The sequence below is a fragment of the Balaenoptera ricei genome, chromosome 2, assembly GCF_028023285.1.
Source record: "Balaenoptera ricei isolate mBalRic1 chromosome 2, mBalRic1.hap2, whole genome shotgun sequence".
NCBI lineage: Eukaryota > Metazoa > Chordata > Mammalia > Artiodactyla > Balaenopteridae > Balaenoptera > Balaenoptera ricei.
The window spans coordinates 54,960,645-54,978,134 of record NC_082640.1 but is presented as its reverse complement, the minus strand read 5'-3'; the positions used below and the strand labels follow the sequence as shown (position 1 = coordinate 54,978,134).

At 55.3% G+C, this 17,490-nt stretch overlaps 9 non-coding genes across 9 annotated transcripts; all 9 read left to right on the top strand.

The window, feature by feature from the left end:
* Positions 1–994: 994 nt before the first annotated feature.
* LOC132361215 (small nucleolar RNA SNORD116) lies at positions 995–1,086 on the top strand. The gene has a single exon (XR_009501521.1). It is a non-coding gene; the product is annotated as a small nucleolar RNA SNORD116 (small nucleolar RNA).
* A 389-nt stretch (positions 1,087–1,475) lies between these two features.
* Positions 1,476–1,567, top strand: LOC132361918 (small nucleolar RNA SNORD116). Its single transcript, XR_009502181.1, has one exon. It is a non-coding gene; the product is annotated as a small nucleolar RNA SNORD116 (small nucleolar RNA).
* Positions 1,568–3,995: 2,428 nt separating this feature from the next.
* Positions 3,996–4,087, top strand: LOC132361499 (small nucleolar RNA SNORD116). Its single transcript, XR_009501784.1, has one exon. It is a non-coding gene; the product is annotated as a small nucleolar RNA SNORD116 (small nucleolar RNA).
* A 2,448-nt stretch (positions 4,088–6,535) lies between these two features.
* Positions 6,536–6,627, top strand: LOC132361214 (small nucleolar RNA SNORD116). Its single transcript, XR_009501520.1, has one exon. It is a non-coding gene; the product is annotated as a small nucleolar RNA SNORD116 (small nucleolar RNA).
* A 389-nt stretch (positions 6,628–7,016) lies between these two features.
* On the top strand, positions 7,017–7,108 carry LOC132361917 (small nucleolar RNA SNORD116). Its single transcript, XR_009502180.1, has one exon. It is a non-coding gene; the product is annotated as a small nucleolar RNA SNORD116 (small nucleolar RNA).
* Positions 7,109–9,536: 2,428 nt separating this feature from the next.
* On the top strand, positions 9,537–9,628 carry LOC132361497 (small nucleolar RNA SNORD116). Its single transcript, XR_009501782.1, has one exon. It is a non-coding gene; the product is annotated as a small nucleolar RNA SNORD116 (small nucleolar RNA).
* A 2,448-nt stretch (positions 9,629–12,076) lies between these two features.
* Positions 12,077–12,168, top strand: LOC132361213 (small nucleolar RNA SNORD116). The gene has a single exon (XR_009501518.1). It is a non-coding gene; the product is annotated as a small nucleolar RNA SNORD116 (small nucleolar RNA).
* Positions 12,169–12,557: 389 nt separating this feature from the next.
* LOC132361916 (small nucleolar RNA SNORD116) lies at positions 12,558–12,649 on the top strand. Its single transcript, XR_009502179.1, has one exon. It is a non-coding gene; the product is annotated as a small nucleolar RNA SNORD116 (small nucleolar RNA).
* A 2,428-nt stretch (positions 12,650–15,077) lies between these two features.
* LOC132361495 (small nucleolar RNA SNORD116) lies at positions 15,078–15,169 on the top strand. The gene has a single exon (XR_009501781.1). It is a non-coding gene; the product is annotated as a small nucleolar RNA SNORD116 (small nucleolar RNA).
* The last annotated feature ends 2,321 nt before the right edge of the window (positions 15,170–17,490 follow it).

The following is a 17,490-nucleotide window of genomic DNA, read 5'->3' as shown; positions in this document are numbered from 1 at the left end:
GTAGGTTGCCAGTCTTGGCAGCAGGCCAGGAAGTCTGGCTGCAGGTGAATCTCCATTGTTCAGTCCAGGAGTTCCTCTGGTGCGTTTTGTCACCGGTCCCTACAAGCTGCTTTTGTTGGAGGTCGTCCCATTTGGCCAAGGGCCGTTCCCTTGTGGAAGATCTCAGGGACCACATTTCCCCTTGAGGGTGAATCCATTGTGTGGAAGCGTATGCGCCAGGAGTGGTTTGGTTCCCCAGAGGGCAGTGGCTCTTACGCTGAGTAATCCCAGTTCCCCTGAGGGTGTCTCAGCAGTTCAGGATGACATCCTTATGCTGTGTCGGCGGGGAGGTGGCTCAGGCAGGAAAGTTCAAGGCCCATACCGGGGGGTTGATGGACGGCCGTGCTCTTTGTGCTGATGCCCGTGCGCTCTGAAGGCATCTGTGCCACGATGCATTCACGTTTGGCTGTGGACACACAGACATGATGGACTGCAAATGAAATGTTGAGGGGAGATATAGCGCACATCGGTGGGCGGTATCACCCTTTGCCTCTGTGCGCCCGTTCACTTTTCTCAAACATCCCTGTGTTCTGTCACCCTGAGGCATGTGGTGGAGTGCCAGGGAACAAACACCTGCAGCAGCATTGGGCCCTCTGTGTAGTCCATGATACCTGGCGAAGTGAGGAGAGTGCGGCAAGGTGAGGCAAGTCAAGGCAAAAGAGTCTCAGCGTGGTTTTGGCGTGAAGTCCTTGAGGATCCTCGTAGGAACCTTGTGGTGGTGAGTGGAACTTCTTTGCAGAAACCTAGATGTTTGGCCACGGGGACTTGTGCACTGAGACTACACCCTCACCTTCTTGGCTCTTGCAGGGGAACCCCAGATCTGATGCCATGATCCTTAGCTCCATTTGCAGCCCCGTGGGTCGCCTCTGGCCACTCCTGACTGCTGACATGATTGAGATCGGTGGCTGCCCCGCGGTGGAGCCTGCGACTTTGAACGTGCAGCCTTTGAGCAGGTGGATTGATGATGACTCCCATAAATGCACTGCTTGGAACTCTGAACAAATGAATGGGTCTCAGGTTTCTCCGCGGTCATGTCACTGACGGGCCTGGGGGCGAAAATACAAGGCGCCAGGGCAAGTAACCCAGTTGCTGCAAGGGTATGCCCTGCCAGTTTGGGCATTGGAATATCTCCGATGCCAATAGCTTTCTGTGTGATCCAAGGGCATCGCCTCTGGCTCGACAAGGTTCCTGGTAGGAACCTTGTGGGGGTAAACGGAACTTCTTTGAAGAAACCTAGAAGTTTGGCCACGGGGACTTGTGCCGCGAGACTACACCGTCACATTCTGGGCTCTTCCTGGGGCACCCGAGCTCCGATGCCCTGAGACGTGGGTGCACTTCCTGCCCCGTGGCTCGAGTCTGGCCGCTCCCTACTGCTGAGAGGATTGAGCTTGCTGACAGTCCGCGACTTTGCACGTCCAGCCTTTGAGCAGGAGCGTGGATCAGTGAGGACTCCCATAAATGCATTCCTTGGAAATCTAAACAAAATGAATGAGCAATACCTACCGTCTTCTCATCCTAACTGAGGTCCAGCACGTGGCTCCCAAAGGAAAATTAGGGAGAGGTCCATGTTGCATTTGCTACTGTGGGCGTGCGCAGCAACATTGTTCAAGTGGAGGGTGGCGGGCTTCTCGTGCAGAAAGAGCCATGTGGAAAGGAGCCTGGGATGTCCATCTACGTGGGAAGGCTAAGGACAACTTGACGTCTCTGGGCACCTGAGTCTAGCCAGAACTGCTATCCCCTGCCGCGGTCAGCGTGCGGGTGCGAAAGGAAGCGTGAGCCACTGGTACTCCTCTGGCTTGCCATTGAGATCTACAGGCCACCCTCAAGCTCAGGTCGTTGCCTTGTTCCCGCAAGGAAACAGAAGTCTCTGCACTCAGGGTCAGAGAAGGAGTCCTGGCCAGGCCAGGCGTCTATGTCAGGTTCAGCTTGGGAGGTGGGATATAGTTCAGGTTTGCCCTGATGGTCGGGGGAAATCAAATGGGCCACTGTCCCCGGGATTTGGGCGACGCTGATGGCGCCTCCTTGGGTTGTGTCCTGCTTGTGTGTTGTGTGTGGAGAGTTTGCAAAGTGCCTTAGGCAAATCCAGGGGATATCAAGCTACTTAGGTGAGGGGTGGATTCGTTTGGATCCTGGTGGAGAGAGCAAGGCAAGGCGAGTGGGAAATACACGGGAGAGTGTTGGCTAAGCCCACAGGCTTACTGTTGGGTGGATAGATCGGTATGGGTGGATATGTCAGTGGACATAGGGTTCCCGGAACTCTTTTGGGATATCTTCAGGAGCACTTGGAGCCCCGTGTAGGGAAGGAATACAGGTGCACATTCGTGGACCATCCCAACCTTTTCCTCTCCTTTCTCAATGTGCTTCACGGCGGGTCCTTGTTCCAGCGAATGGTGCCTTCACGGCACAGTATGGTGTCTTCTCACTGGGACCGATTTGGAGCCGTTGGGATGTTTTGTCCCTGTGTGGCCTCATTGCCCCTATGTTGAGGATGTTAAGGTGTTCCTTAGGACAGCCCAGCGTCATTGCTATACCAGGTCGGCATAGCATTCCCTGAGGTTTGGAGCTCTGCCCGGAGGTCTTTGGGCCCAACCATGCAGAAAGAAGGGAGTCGGCCGCCAAGGCAACGCTACAGGTTTAAGGGCTGGAGTGAATGTGTGCTGCAGGGGTCATTTTGTCCTGCCACCTTCTGGTGCTGCGAGCCTGTGATCTCCAGCATGCATGGCTTCAAGCCAGAGAAGCCATGCTGGTTCAAGGGTCCAGGATGTTGGGTGCGTTCTCTCATTGCACGGCTGTGGGTGACACGTTGGTTCTGGAGGACCTGGGTCTCATGGTTTCTCCAAGGTCTTGTCCTTGAAGGGGAGAATGCGAATGTGCAAGGTGCTACGATAAGTTACCCAGTTGCTGCAAGTGTTTGGCCCGCCATTTTGGGCATTGGAATGGCTCCCTTGCCATTAGCTTTGGTTGCGGTCCTAGGGAAGTTCCTCTGGCTTGGCAGGAGACCAGGAAGTATGCCTGCTGGTGAGTCTCCCTTGATCAGTCCAGGGGTTCTTCAGGTGCCCTTTGTCACGGGTCCCTACGAGCCGCTTTTGATGGAGGTCGTCTTATTCAGCCAAGGGCCCTTCCCTTATGGAAGATCTCTCCCCTTGAGGGCGTGTCCACTGTGTTTAATCATAAGGGCCAAACGCGTGTTTGTTCCCATAGAGGGCACTTGCTCTTAGGCTGAGGGGGCACAGTTGTCCTGAGGGTGTCTCAGGGGATCAGGAAGACATCCTTTTGCTGTGATGGAGGGCAGATTGCTCAGGAGAGGAATTTCAGGGCCCGAGACCAGGGGGTTGTTGGTCGGTGGCACTCTTTGTCCTGATGGCCGCACGCTCTGAAGGCGCCAGTGCCACGATGCTTTCACGTTTGCCTGCGGACACACAGGCAAGATGGACAGTAAATGAAATGTAGAGGAGAGATAGAACACACAATGCTGGGTGGTATCGCCCTTTCCCTCGGTGCGCCTGTGCACCCTCCTCAAGCATGCGTGTGTTCTCTCACCCCGAGCCAGGTGGAATGCCAGGGAAGGAATGCCAGCAGCAGCCTGGGGCCATCCGTATAATCCCTGATACCCGTTGAAGTGAGGACGGTGTGGCAAGGCGAGGCCAGCCGAAGGAGTCTCAGAGGGGTGTTGGCGTGCATTCCATGAGGATCCTGCTTTAACCCTTGTTGCGGTAAGCGACACTTCTTTGCTAAACCTAAAGGTTTGGCGATGGGAACGTGTGCACCGGGGCTACACCCTCACCTTCTGGTCTTTTCTCGGGGAACACGAGCTTTGATGCCCTGAGAACTGGCTGCATTTCCTGACCCGTGGCTCGGCTCTGCTGGCCACTTCCGTACGCTGATATGATTCAGCTCGCTGGCCGTCCCATGGTGGAATCTGCAACTTTGCATGTCCACCGTTTGAGCATGTGCTTGGATCGATGATGACTCCCACAAATGCATTCCTTGGAAATCTGAACAAAATGAGTGAGAAATCCCTACCGTCTCCTCGTTGGAACTGAGGTCCAGCACGTGGCTCCCCAAAGGAAAGTAGGGAGAGGTTCACATTGCATTTGTGGCCGTGGGTGTCTACAGCCACGTTGTTCAAGTTGAGGGTTGTGGTCATCTCCTGGGGAGAAGAGCCATTGGGAAAGGAGCCTGGGATGCCAATCCAGGTGGGAAGGCTTGGGACAGCGTGCCGTCTCTGGGTTCCTTGGTCTAGCCAGGACTGCTGTCCCCTGCCACGGTTCAGCATGCAGGTAGGAGAGGAAGCGTGAGCCATTGCTCGTCCTGCCACCTGCACTTGAGTTCTACAGGCTGCCCCCACCTGCTGGTCATTGCCTTGTGGCCTCAAAGAAACAGAAGTCTGTAGGCTCAGGGTCAGAACAGGATTCCAGGCCTAGGGCAGGCTTCTTTGTCATGTTCTGCTTGGGAGACCAGATGCAGTTTAGGTTTCTCCTGATGAGGGGAGAAATCAAATGGGCCACTGTTCCTGGGAGTTTGGCCAATCTGATGGCTCCTCCTCGGGTTGTGTCCTGCTTGTGTGTGCTGTGTGAAGGGGCTGGAAAATGCCTTAGTCAAACTTGGTCACAGCAAGCTGCTTTGGTGAGGGGTGGCTCTGGCATCTTGCCGTGACACGTTGGGATCCCGGTGGAGAGAGAGTAAGGCAAGGCGAGTGAAAGAGACACGTGAGATGGCTGGCTAAGCCCACAGGTTTACTGGTGGGTGGATAGATCGACGGTGGCCATGGGGTTCCCGGAACACATTTGGGATTCCCTCAGGAGCATCTGGAGGCACGTGTAGGGAGGGAATACGGGAGCACATTTGTGGACTGTCCCGCCTCTTTCCTCTCCCTGGTCGATTTGCTTCATGGCGGGTTCTTGTGCCAGCGAATGGTTGCCTTCATGGCACAGTATGGTGTCTCCTCATGGGGGCCGATTTGGAGGCCTTGGGGTGTTTTGTCCCTGTCTGACCACGTTCCCCCTGTGTTGAAGATGTGAAGGTGTTCCTGAGGACAGCCAGGCATCGTTTCTATACCCGGCCCACATAGCGTTCCCTGAGGATTGGAGCTCTACCCGGAGGTCATTGGGTGCAACCGTGCAGAAACAAGGGAGTTGGCTGCCAAGGAAAGGCTGCAGGTTTAAGGGCAGGAGAGGATGTGTGGTGTGGGTGTCATTTTTCCTGCCACCCGCTGGTGCGTCGAGACTGTGGTAACCGGCGAGCCTGGCCACAGGCTAGACAAGTCATACCGGTTCAAGTGTCTAGGCTGTTGTCTGGGTTCTGTCGTTGCATGGCTGTGGGTAACAAGTTGCTTGTAGAGGACCTGGGCCTCAGGGTTTCCCCAATGTCACGTCACTGATGGGCCCAGAGGGTGAAAGTACCAGACACCACTGCAAGTTACACAATTGCTGCAAGGGTTTGCCCCGCCACGTTGGGCGTCGGAATGGTTCCGATGCCATTAGCTTTGTGTGTGGGCCAAGGGTAGGTTGCCAGTCTTGGCAGCAGGCCAGGAAGTCTGGCTGCAGGTGAATCTCCATTGTTCAGTCCAGGAGTTCCTCTGGTGCGTTTTGTCACCGGTCCCTACAAGCTGCTTTTGTTGGAGGTCGTCCCATTTGGCCAAGGGCCGTTCCCTTGTGGAAGATCTCAGGGACCACATTTCCCCTTGAGGGTGAATCCATTGTGTGGAAGCGTATGCGCCAGGAGTGGTTTGGTTCCCCAGAGGGCAGTGGCTCTTACGCTGAGTAATCCCAGTTCCCCTGAGGGTGTCTCAGCAGTTCAGGATGACATCCTTATGCTGTGTCGGCGGGGAGGTGGCTCAGGCAGGAAAGTTCAAGGCCCATACCGGGGGGTTGATGGACGGCCGTGCTCTTTGTGCTGATGCCCGTGCGCTCTGAAGGCATCTGTGCCACGATGCATTCACGTTTGGCTGTGGACACACAGACATGATGGACTGCAAATGAAATGTTGAGGGGAGATATAGCGCACATCGGTGGGCGGTATCACCCTTTGCCTCTGTGCGCCCGTTCACTTTTCTCAAACATCCCTGTGTTCTGTCACCCTGAGGCATGTGGTGGAGTGCCAGGGAACAAACACCTGCAGCAGCATTGGGCCCTCTGTGTAGTCCATGATACCTGGCGAAGTGAGGAGAGTGCGGCAAGGTGAGGCAAGTCAAGGCAAAAGAGTCTCAGCGTGGTTTTGGCGTGAAGTCCTTGAGGATCCTCGTAGGAACCTTGTGGTGGTGAGTGGAACTTCTTTGCAGAAACCTAGATGTTTGGCCACGGGGACTTGTGCACTGAGACTACACCCTCACCTTCTTGGCTCTTGCAGGGGAACCCCAGATCTGATGCCATGATCCTTAGCTCCATTTGCAGCCCCGTGGGTCGCCTCTGGCCACTCCTGACTGCTGACATGATTGAGATCGGTGGCTGCCCCGCGGTGGAGCCTGCGACTTTGAACGTGCAGCCTTTGAGCAGGTGGATTGATGATGACTCCCATAAATGCACTGCTTGGAACTCTGAACAAATGAATGGGTCTCAGGTTTCTCCGCGGTCATGTCACTGACGGGCCTGGGGGCGAAAATACAAGGCGCCAGGGCAAGTAACCCAGTTGCTGCAAGGGTATGCCCTGCCAGTTTGGGCATTGGAATATCTCCGATGCCAATAGCTTTCTGTGTGATCCAAGGGCATCGCCTCTGGCTCGACAAGGTTCCTGGTAGGAACCTTGTGGGGGTAAACGGAACTTCTTTGAAGAAACCTAGAAGTTTGGCCACGGGGACTTGTGCCGCGAGACTACACCGTCACATTCTGGGCTCTTCCTGGGGCACCCGAGCTCCGATGCCCTGAGACGTGGGTGCACTTCCTGCCCCGTGGCTCGAGTCTGGCCGCTCCCTACTGCTGAGAGGATTGAGCTTGCTGACAGTCCGCGACTTTGCACGTCCAGCCTTTGAGCAGGAGCGTGGATCAGTGAGGACTCCCATAAATGCATTCCTTGGAAATCTAAACAAAATGAATGAGCAATACCTACCGTCTTCTCATCCTAACTGAGGTCCAGCACGTGGCTCCCAAAGGAAAATTAGGGAGAGGTCCATGTTGCATTTGCTACTGTGGGCGTGCGCAGCAACATTGTTCAAGTGGAGGGTGGCGGGCTTCTCGTGCAGAAAGAGCCATGTGGAAAGGAGCCTGGGATGTCCATCTACGTGGGAAGGCTAAGGACAACTTGACGTCTCTGGGCACCTGAGTCTAGCCAGAACTGCTATCCCCTGCCGCGGTCAGCGTGCGGGTGCGAAAGGAAGCGTGAGCCACTGGTACTCCTCTGGCTTGCCATTGAGATCTACAGGCCACCCTCAAGCTCAGGTCGTTGCCTTGTTCCCGCAAGGAAACAGAAGTCTCTGCACTCAGGGTCAGAGAAGGAGTCCTGGCCAGGCCAGGCGTCTATGTCAGGTTCAGCTTGGGAGGTGGGATATAGTTCAGGTTTGCCCTGATGGTCGGGGGAAATCAAATGGGCCACTGTCCCCGGGATTTGGGCGACGCTGATGGCGCCTCCTTGGGTTGTGTCCTGCTTGTGTGTTGTGTGTGGAGAGTTTGCAAAGTGCCTTAGGCAAATCCAGGGGATATCAAGCTACTTAGGTGAGGGGTGGATTCGTTTGGATCCTGGTGGAGAGAGCAAGGCAAGGCGAGTGGGAAATACACGGGAGAGTGTTGGCTAAGCCCACAGGCTTACTGTTGGGTGGATAGATCGGTATGGGTGGATATGTCAGTGGACATAGGGTTCCCGGAACTCTTTTGGGATATCTTCAGGAGCACTTGGAGCCCCGTGTAGGGAAGGAATACAGGTGCACATTCGTGGACCATCCCAACCTTTTCCTCTCCTTTCTCAATGTGCTTCACGGCGGGTCCTTGTTCCAGCGAATGGTGCCTTCACGGCACAGTATGGTGTCTTCTCACTGGGACCGATTTGGAGCCGTTGGGATGTTTTGTCCCTGTGTGGCCTCATTGCCCCTATGTTGAGGATGTTAAGGTGTTCCTTAGGACAGCCCAGCGTCATTGCTATACCAGGTCGGCATAGCATTCCCTGAGGTTTGGAGCTCTGCCCGGAGGTCTTTGGGCCCAACCATGCAGAAAGAAGGGAGTCGGCCGCCAAGGCAACGCTACAGGTTTAAGGGCTGGAGTGAATGTGTGCTGCAGGGGTCATTTTGTCCTGCCACCTTCTGGTGCTGCGAGCCTGTGATCTCCAGCATGCATGGCTTCAAGCCAGAGAAGCCATGCTGGTTCAAGGGTCCAGGATGTTGGGTGCGTTCTCTCATTGCACGGCTGTGGGTGACACGTTGGTTCTGGAGGACCTGGGTCTCATGGTTTCTCCAAGGTCTTGTCCTTGAAGGGGAGAATGCGAATGTGCAAGGTGCTACGATAAGTTACCCAGTTGCTGCAAGTGTTTGGCCCGCCATTTTGGGCATTGGAATGGCTCCCTTGCCATTAGCTTTGGTTGCGGTCCTAGGGAAGTTCCTCTGGCTTGGCAGGAGACCAGGAAGTATGCCTGCTGGTGAGTCTCCCTTGATCAGTCCAGGGGTTCTTCAGGTGCCCTTTGTCACGGGTCCCTACGAGCCGCTTTTGATGGAGGTCGTCTTATTCAGCCAAGGGCCCTTCCCTTATGGAAGATCTCTCCCCTTGAGGGCGTGTCCACTGTGTTTAATCATAAGGGCCAAACGCGTGTTTGTTCCCATAGAGGGCACTTGCTCTTAGGCTGAGGGGGCACAGTTGTCCTGAGGGTGTCTCAGGGGATCAGGAAGACATCCTTTTGCTGTGATGGAGGGCAGATTGCTCAGGAGAGGAATTTCAGGGCCCGAGACCAGGGGGTTGTTGGTCGGTGGCACTCTTTGTCCTGATGGCCGCACGCTCTGAAGGCGCCAGTGCCACGATGCTTTCACGTTTGCCTGCGGACACACAGGCAAGATGGACAGTAAATGAAATGTAGAGGAGAGATAGAACACACAATGCTGGGTGGTATCGCCCTTTCCCTCGGTGCGCCTGTGCACCCTCCTCAAGCATGCGTGTGTTCTCTCACCCCGAGCCAGGTGGAATGCCAGGGAAGGAATGCCAGCAGCAGCCTGGGGCCATCCGTATAATCCCTGATACCCGTTGAAGTGAGGACGGTGTGGCAAGGCGAGGCCAGCCGAAGGAGTCTCAGAGGGGTGTTGGCGTGCATTCCATGAGGATCCTGCTTTAACCCTTGTTGCGGTAAGCGACACTTCTTTGCTAAACCTAAAGGTTTGGCGATGGGAACGTGTGCACCGGGGCTACACCCTCACCTTCTGGTCTTTTCTCGGGGAACACGAGCTTTGATGCCCTGAGAACTGGCTGCATTTCCTGACCCGTGGCTCGGCTCTGCTGGCCACTTCCGTACGCTGATATGATTCAGCTCGCTGGCCGTCCCATGGTGGAATCTGCAACTTTGCATGTCCACCGTTTGAGCATGTGCTTGGATCGATGATGACTCCCACAAATGCATTCCTTGGAAATCTGAACAAAATGAGTGAGAAATCCCTACCGTCTCCTCGTTGGAACTGAGGTCCAGCACGTGGCTCCCCAAAGGAAAGTAGGGAGAGGTTCACATTGCATTTGTGGCCGTGGGTGTCTACAGCCACGTTGTTCAAGTTGAGGGTTGTGGTCATCTCCTGGGGAGAAGAGCCATTGGGAAAGGAGCCTGGGATGCCAATCCAGGTGGGAAGGCTTGGGACAGCGTGCCGTCTCTGGGTTCCTTGGTCTAGCCAGGACTGCTGTCCCCTGCCACGGTTCAGCATGCAGGTAGGAGAGGAAGCGTGAGCCATTGCTCGTCCTGCCACCTGCACTTGAGTTCTACAGGCTGCCCCCACCTGCTGGTCATTGCCTTGTGGCCTCAAAGAAACAGAAGTCTGTAGGCTCAGGGTCAGAACAGGATTCCAGGCCTAGGGCAGGCTTCTTTGTCATGTTCTGCTTGGGAGACCAGATGCAGTTTAGGTTTCTCCTGATGAGGGGAGAAATCAAATGGGCCACTGTTCCTGGGAGTTTGGCCAATCTGATGGCTCCTCCTCGGGTTGTGTCCTGCTTGTGTGTGCTGTGTGAAGGGGCTGGAAAATGCCTTAGTCAAACTTGGTCACAGCAAGCTGCTTTGGTGAGGGGTGGCTCTGGCATCTTGCCGTGACACGTTGGGATCCCGGTGGAGAGAGAGTAAGGCAAGGCGAGTGAAAGAGACACGTGAGATGGCTGGCTAAGCCCACAGGTTTACTGGTGGGTGGATAGATCGACGGTGGCCATGGGGTTCCCGGAACACATTTGGGATTCCCTCAGGAGCATCTGGAGGCACGTGTAGGGAGGGAATACGGGAGCACATTTGTGGACTGTCCCGCCTCTTTCCTCTCCCTGGTCGATTTGCTTCATGGCGGGTTCTTGTGCCAGCGAATGGTTGCCTTCATGGCACAGTATGGTGTCTCCTCATGGGGGCCGATTTGGAGGCCTTGGGGTGTTTTGTCCCTGTCTGACCACGTTCCCCCTGTGTTGAAGATGTGAAGGTGTTCCTGAGGACAGCCAGGCATCGTTTCTATACCCGGCCCACATAGCGTTCCCTGAGGATTGGAGCTCTACCCGGAGGTCATTGGGTGCAACCGTGCAGAAACAAGGGAGTTGGCTGCCAAGGAAAGGCTGCAGGTTTAAGGGCAGGAGAGGATGTGTGGTGTGGGTGTCATTTTTCCTGCCACCCGCTGGTGCGTCGAGACTGTGGTAACCGGCGAGCCTGGCCACAGGCTAGGCAAGTCATACCGGTTCAAGTGTCTAGGCTGTTGTCTGGGTTCTGTCGTTGCATGGCTGTGGGTAACAAGTTGCTTGTAGAGGACCTGGGCCTCAGGGTTTCCCCAATGTCACGTCACTGATGGGCCCAGAGGGTGAAAGTACCAGACACCACTGCAAGTTACACAATTGCTGCAAGGGTTTGCCCCGTCACGTTGGGCGTCGGAATGGTTCCGATGCCATTAGCTTTGTGTGTGGGCCAAGGGTAGGTTGCCAGTCTTGGCAGCAGGCCAGGAAGTCTGGCTGCAGGTGAATCTCCATTGTTCAGTCCAGGAGTTCCTCTGGTGCGTTTTGTCACCGGTCCCTACAAGCTGCTTTTGTTGGAGGTCGTCCCATTTGGCCAAGGGCCGTTCCCTTGTGGAAGATCTCAGGGACCACATTTCCCCTTGAGGGTGAATCCATTGTGTGGAAGCGTATGCGCCAGGAGTGGTTTGGTTCCCCAGAGGGCAGTGGCTCTTACGCTGAGTAATCCCAGTTCCCCTGAGGGTGTCTCAGCAGTTCAGGATGACATCCTTATGCTGTGTCGGCGGGGAGGTGGCTCAGGCAGGAAAGTTCAAGGCCCATACCGGGGGGTTGATGGACGGCCGTGCTCTTTGTGCTGATGCCCGTGCGCTCTGAAGGCATCTGTGCCACGATGCATTCACGTTTGGCTGTGGACACACAGACATGATGGACTGCAAATGAAATGTTGAGGGGAGATATAGCGCACATCGGTGGGCGGTATCACCCTTTGCCTCTGTGCGCCCGTTCACTTTTCTCAAACATCCCTGTGTTCTGTCACCCTGAGGCATGTGGTGGAGTGCCAGGGAACAAACACCTGCAGCAGCATTGGGCCCTCTGTGTAGTCCATGATACCTGGCGAAGTGAGGAGAGTGCGGCAAGGTGAGGCAAGTCAAGGCAAAAGAGTCTCAGCGTGGTTTTGGCGTGAAGTCCTTGAGGATCCTCGTAGGAACCTTGTGGTGGTGAGTGGAACTTCTTTGCAGAAACCTAGATGTTTGGCCACGGGGACTTGTGCACTGAGACTACACCCTCACCTTCTTGGCTCTTGCAGGGGAACCCCAGATCTGATGCCATGATCCTTAGCTCCATTTGCAGCCCCGTGGGTCGCCTCTGGCCACTCCTGACTGCTGACATGATTGAGATCGGTGGCTGCCCCGCGGTGGAGCCTGCGACTTTGAACGTGCAGCCTTTGAGCAGGTGGATTGATGATGACTCCCATAAATGCACTGCTTGGAACTCTGAACAAATGAATGGGTCTCAGGTTTCTCCGCGGTCATGTCACTGACGGGCCTGGGGGCGAAAATACAAGGCGCCAGGGCAAGTAACCCAGTTGCTGCAAGGGTATGCCCTGCCAGTTTGGGCATTGGAATATCTCCGATGCCAATAGCTTTCTGTGTGATCCAAGGGCATCGCCTCTGGCTCGACAAGGTTCCTGGTAGGAACCTTGTGGGGGTAAACGGAACTTCTTTGAAGAAACCTAGAAGTTTGGCCACGGGGACTTGTGCCGCGAGACTACACCGTCACATTCTGGGCTCTTCCTGGGGCACCCGAGCTCCGATGCCCTGAGACGTGGGTGCACTTCCTGCCCCGTGGCTCGAGTCTGGCCGCTCCCTACTGCTGAGAGGATTGAGCTTGCTGACAGTCCGCGACTTTGCACGTCCAGCCTTTGAGCAGGAGCGTGGATCAGTGAGGACTCCCATAAATGCATTCCTTGGAAATCTAAACAAAATGAATGAGCAATACCTACCGTCTTCTCATCCTAACTGAGGTCCAGCACGTGGCTCCCAAAGGAAAATTAGGGAGAGGTCCATGTTGCATTTGCTACTGTGGGCGTGCGCAGCAACATTGTTCAAGTGGAGGGTGGCGGGCTTCTCGTGCAGAAAGAGCCATGTGGAAAGGAGCCTGGGATGTCCATCTACGTGGGAAGGCTAAGGACAACTTGACGTCTCTGGGCACCTGAGTCTAGCCAGAACTGCTATCCCCTGCCGCGGTCAGCGTGCGGGTGCGAAAGGAAGCGTGAGCCACTGGTACTCCTCTGGCTTGCCATTGAGATCTACAGGCCACCCTCAAGCTCAGGTCGTTGCCTTGTTCCCGCAAGGAAACAGAAGTCTCTGCACTCAGGGTCAGAGAAGGAGTCCTGGCCAGGCCAGGCGTCTATGTCAGGTTCAGCTTGGGAGGTGGGATATAGTTCAGGTTTGCCCTGATGGTCGGGGGAAATCAAATGGGCCACTGTCCCCGGGATTTGGGCGACGCTGATGGCGCCTCCTTGGGTTGTGTCCTGCTTGTGTGTTGTGTGTGGAGAGTTTGCAAAGTGCCTTAGGCAAATCCAGGGGATATCAAGCTACTTAGGTGAGGGGTGGATTCGTTTGGATCCTGGTGGAGAGAGCAAGGCAAGGCGAGTGGGAAATACACGGGAGAGTGTTGGCTAAGCCCACAGGCTTACTGTTGGGTGGATAGATCGGTATGGGTGGATATGTCAGTGGACATAGGGTTCCCGGAACTCTTTTGGGATATCTTCAGGAGCACTTGGAGCCCCGTGTAGGGAAGGAATACAGGTGCACATTCGTGGACCATCCCAACCTTTTCCTCTCCTTTCTCAATGTGCTTCACGGCGGGTCCTTGTTCCAGCGAATGGTGCCTTCACGGCACAGTATGGTGTCTTCTCACTGGGACCGATTTGGAGCCGTTGGGATGTTTTGTCCCTGTGTGGCCTCATTGCCCCTATGTTGAGGATGTTAAGGTGTTCCTTAGGACAGCCCAGCGTCATTGCTATACCAGGTCGGCATAGCATTCCCTGAGGTTTGGAGCTCTGCCCGGAGGTCTTTGGGCCCAACCATGCAGAAAGAAGGGAGTCGGCCGCCAAGGCAACGCTACAGGTTTAAGGGCTGGAGTGAATGTGTGCTGCAGGGGTCATTTTGTCCTGCCACCTTCTGGTGCTGCGAGCCTGTGATCTCCAGCATGCATGGCTTCAAGCCAGAGAAGCCATGCTGGTTCAAGGGTCCAGGATGTTGGGTGCGTTCTCTCATTGCACGGCTGTGGGTGACACGTTGGTTCTGGAGGACCTGGGTCTCATGGTTTCTCCAAGGTCTTGTCCTTGAAGGGGAGAATGCGAATGTGCAAGGTGCTACGATAAGTTACCCAGTTGCTGCAAGTGTTTGGCCCGCCATTTTGGGCATTGGAATGGCTCCCTTGCCATTAGCTTTGGTTGCGGTCCTAGGGAAGTTCCTCTGGCTTGGCAGGAGACCAGGAAGTATGCCTGCTGGTGAGTCTCCCTTGATCAGTCCAGGGGTTCTTCAGGTGCCCTTTGTCACGGGTCCCTACGAGCCGCTTTTGATGGAGGTCGTCTTATTCAGCCAAGGGCCCTTCCCTTATGGAAGATCTCTCCCCTTGAGGGCGTGTCCACTGTGTTTAATCATAAGGGCCAAACGCGTGTTTGTTCCCATAGAGGGCACTTGCTCTTAGGCTGAGGGGGCACAGTTGTCCTGAGGGTGTCTCAGGGGATCAGGAAGACATCCTTTTGCTGTGATGGAGGGCAGATTGCTCAGGAGAGGAATTTCAGGGCCCGAGACCAGGGGGTTGTTGGTCGGTGGCACTCTTTGTCCTGATGGCCGCACGCTCTGAAGGCGCCAGTGCCACGATGCTTTCACGTTTGCCTGCGGACACACAGGCAAGATGGACAGTAAATGAAATGTAGAGGAGAGATAGAACACACAATGCTGGGTGGTATCGCCCTTTCCCTCGGTGCGCCTGTGCACCCTCCTCAAGCATGCGTGTGTTCTCTCACCCCGAGCCAGGTGGAATGCCAGGGAAGGAATGCCAGCAGCAGCCTGGGGCCATCCGTATAATCCCTGATACCCGTTGAAGTGAGGACGGTGTGGCAAGGCGAGGCCAGCCGAAGGAGTCTCAGAGGGGTGTTGGCGTGCATTCCATGAGGATCCTGCTTTAACCCTTGTTGCGGTAAGCGACACTTCTTTGCTAAACCTAAAGGTTTGGCGATGGGAACGTGTGCACCGGGGCTACACCCTCACCTTCTGGTCTTTTCTCGGGGAACACGAGCTTTGATGCCCTGAGAACTGGCTGCATTTCCTGACCCGTGGCTCGGCTCTGCTGGCCACTTCCGTACGCTGATATGATTCAGCTCGCTGGCCGTCCCATGGTGGAATCTGCAACTTTGCATGTCCACCGTTTGAGCATGTGCTTGGATCGATGATGACTCCCACAAATGCATTCCTTGGAAATCTGAACAAAATGAGTGAGAAATCCCTACCGTCTCCTCGTTGGAACTGAGGTCCAGCACGTGGCTCCCCAAAGGAAAGTAGGGAGAGGTTCACATTGCATTTGTGGCCGTGGGTGTCTACAGCCACGTTGTTCAAGTTGAGGGTTGTGGTCATCTCCTGGGGAGAAGAGCCATTGGGAAAGGAGCCTGGGATGCCAATCCAGGTGGGAAGGCTTGGGACAGCGTGCCGTCTCTGGGTTCCTTGGTCTAGCCAGGACTGCTGTCCCCTGCCACGGTTCAGCATGCAGGTAGGAGAGGAAGCGTGAGCCATTGCTCGTCCTGCCACCTGCACTTGAGTTCTACAGGCTGCCCCCACCTGCTGGTCATTGCCTTGTGGCCTCAAAGAAACAGAAGTCTGTAGGCTCAGGGTCAGAACAGGATTCCAGGCCTAGGGCAGGCTTCTTTGTCATGTTCTGCTTGGGAGACCAGATGCAGTTTAGGTTTCTCCTGATGAGGGGAGAAATCAAATGGGCCACTGTTCCTGGGAGTTTGGCCAATCTGATGGCTCCTCCTCGGGTTGTGTCCTGCTTGTGTGTGCTGTGTGAAGGGGCTGGAAAATGCCTTAGTCAAACTTGGTCACAGCAAGCTGCTTTGGTGAGGGGTGGCTCTGGCATCTTGCCGTGACACGTTGGGATCCCGGTGGAGAGAGAGTAAGGCAAGGCGAGTGAAAGAGACACGTGAGATGGCTGGCTAAGCCCACAGGTTTACTGGTGGGTGGATAGATTGACGGTGGCCATGGGGTTCCCGGAACACATTTGGGATTCCCTCAGGAGCATCTGGAGGCACGTGTAGGGAGGGAATACGGGAGCACATTTGTGGACTGTCCCGCCTCTTTCCTCTCCCTGGTCGATTTGCTTCATGGCGGGTTCTTGTGCCAGCAAATGGTTGCCTTCATGGCACAGTATGGTGTCTCCTCATGGGGGCCGATTTGGAGGCCTTGGGGTGTTTTGTCCCTGTCTGACCACGTTCCCCCTGTGTTGAAGATGTGAAGGTGTTCCTGAGGACAGCCAGGCATCGTTTCTATACCCGGCCCACATAGCGTTCCCTGAGGATTGGAGCTCTACCCGGAGGTCATTGGGTGCAACCGTGCAGAAACAAGGGAGTTGGCTGCCAAGGAAAGGCTGCAGGTTTAAGGGCAGGAGAGGATGTGTGGTGTGGGTGTCATTTTTCCTGCCACCCGCTGGTGCGTCGAGACTGTGGTAACCGGCGAGCCTGGCCACAGGCTAGACAAGTCATACCGGTTCAAGTGTCTAGGCTGTTGTCTGGGTTCTGTCGTTGCATGGCTGTGGGTAACAAGTTGCTTGTAGAGGACCTGGGCCTCAGGGTTTCCCCAATGTCACGTCACTGATGGGCCCAGAGGGTGAAAGTACCAGACACCACTGCAAGTTACACAATTGCTGCAAGGGTTTGCCCCGCCACGTTGGGCGTCGGAATGGTTCCGATGCCATTAGCTTTGTGTGTGGGCCAAGGGTAGGTTGCCAGTCTTGGCAGCAGGCCAGGAAGTCTGGCTGCAGGTGAATCTCCATTGTTCAGTCCAGGAGTTCCTCTGGTGCGTTTTGTCACCGGTCCCTACAAGCTGCTTTTGTTGGAGGTCGTCCCATTTGGCCAAGGGCCGTTCCCTTGTGGAAGATCTCAGGGACCACATTTCCCCTTGAGGGTGAATCCATTGTGTGGAAGCGTATGCGCCAGGAGTGGTTTGGTTCCCCAGAGGGCAGTGGCTCTTACGCTGAGTAATCCCAGTTCCCCTGAGGGTGTCTCAGCAGTTCAGGATGACATCCTTATGCTGTGTCGGCGGGGAGGTGGCTCAGGCAGGAAAGTTCAAGGCCCATACCGGGGGGTTGATGGACGGCCGTGCTCTTTGTGCTGATGCCCGTGCGCTCTGAAGGCATCTGTGCCACGATGCATTCACGTTTGGCTGTGGACACACAGACATGATGGACTGCAAATGAAATGTTGAGGGGAGATATAGCGCACATCGGTGGGCGGTATCACCCTTTGCCTCTGTGCGCCCGTTCACTTTTCTCAAACATCCCTGTGTTCTGTCACCCTGAGGCATGTGGTGGAGTGCCAGGGAACAAACACCTGCAGCAACATTGGGCCCTCTGTGTAGTCCATGATACCTGGCGAAGTGAGGAGAGTGCGGCAAGGTGAGGCAAGTCAAGGCAAAAGAGTCTCAGCGTGGTTTTGGCGTGAAGTCCTTGAGGATCCTCGTAGGAACCTTGTGGTGGTGAGTGGAACTTCTTTGCAGAAACCTAGATGTTTGGCCATGGGGACTTGTGCACTGAGACTACACCCTCACCTTCTTGGCTCTTGCAGGGGAACCCCAGATCTGATGCC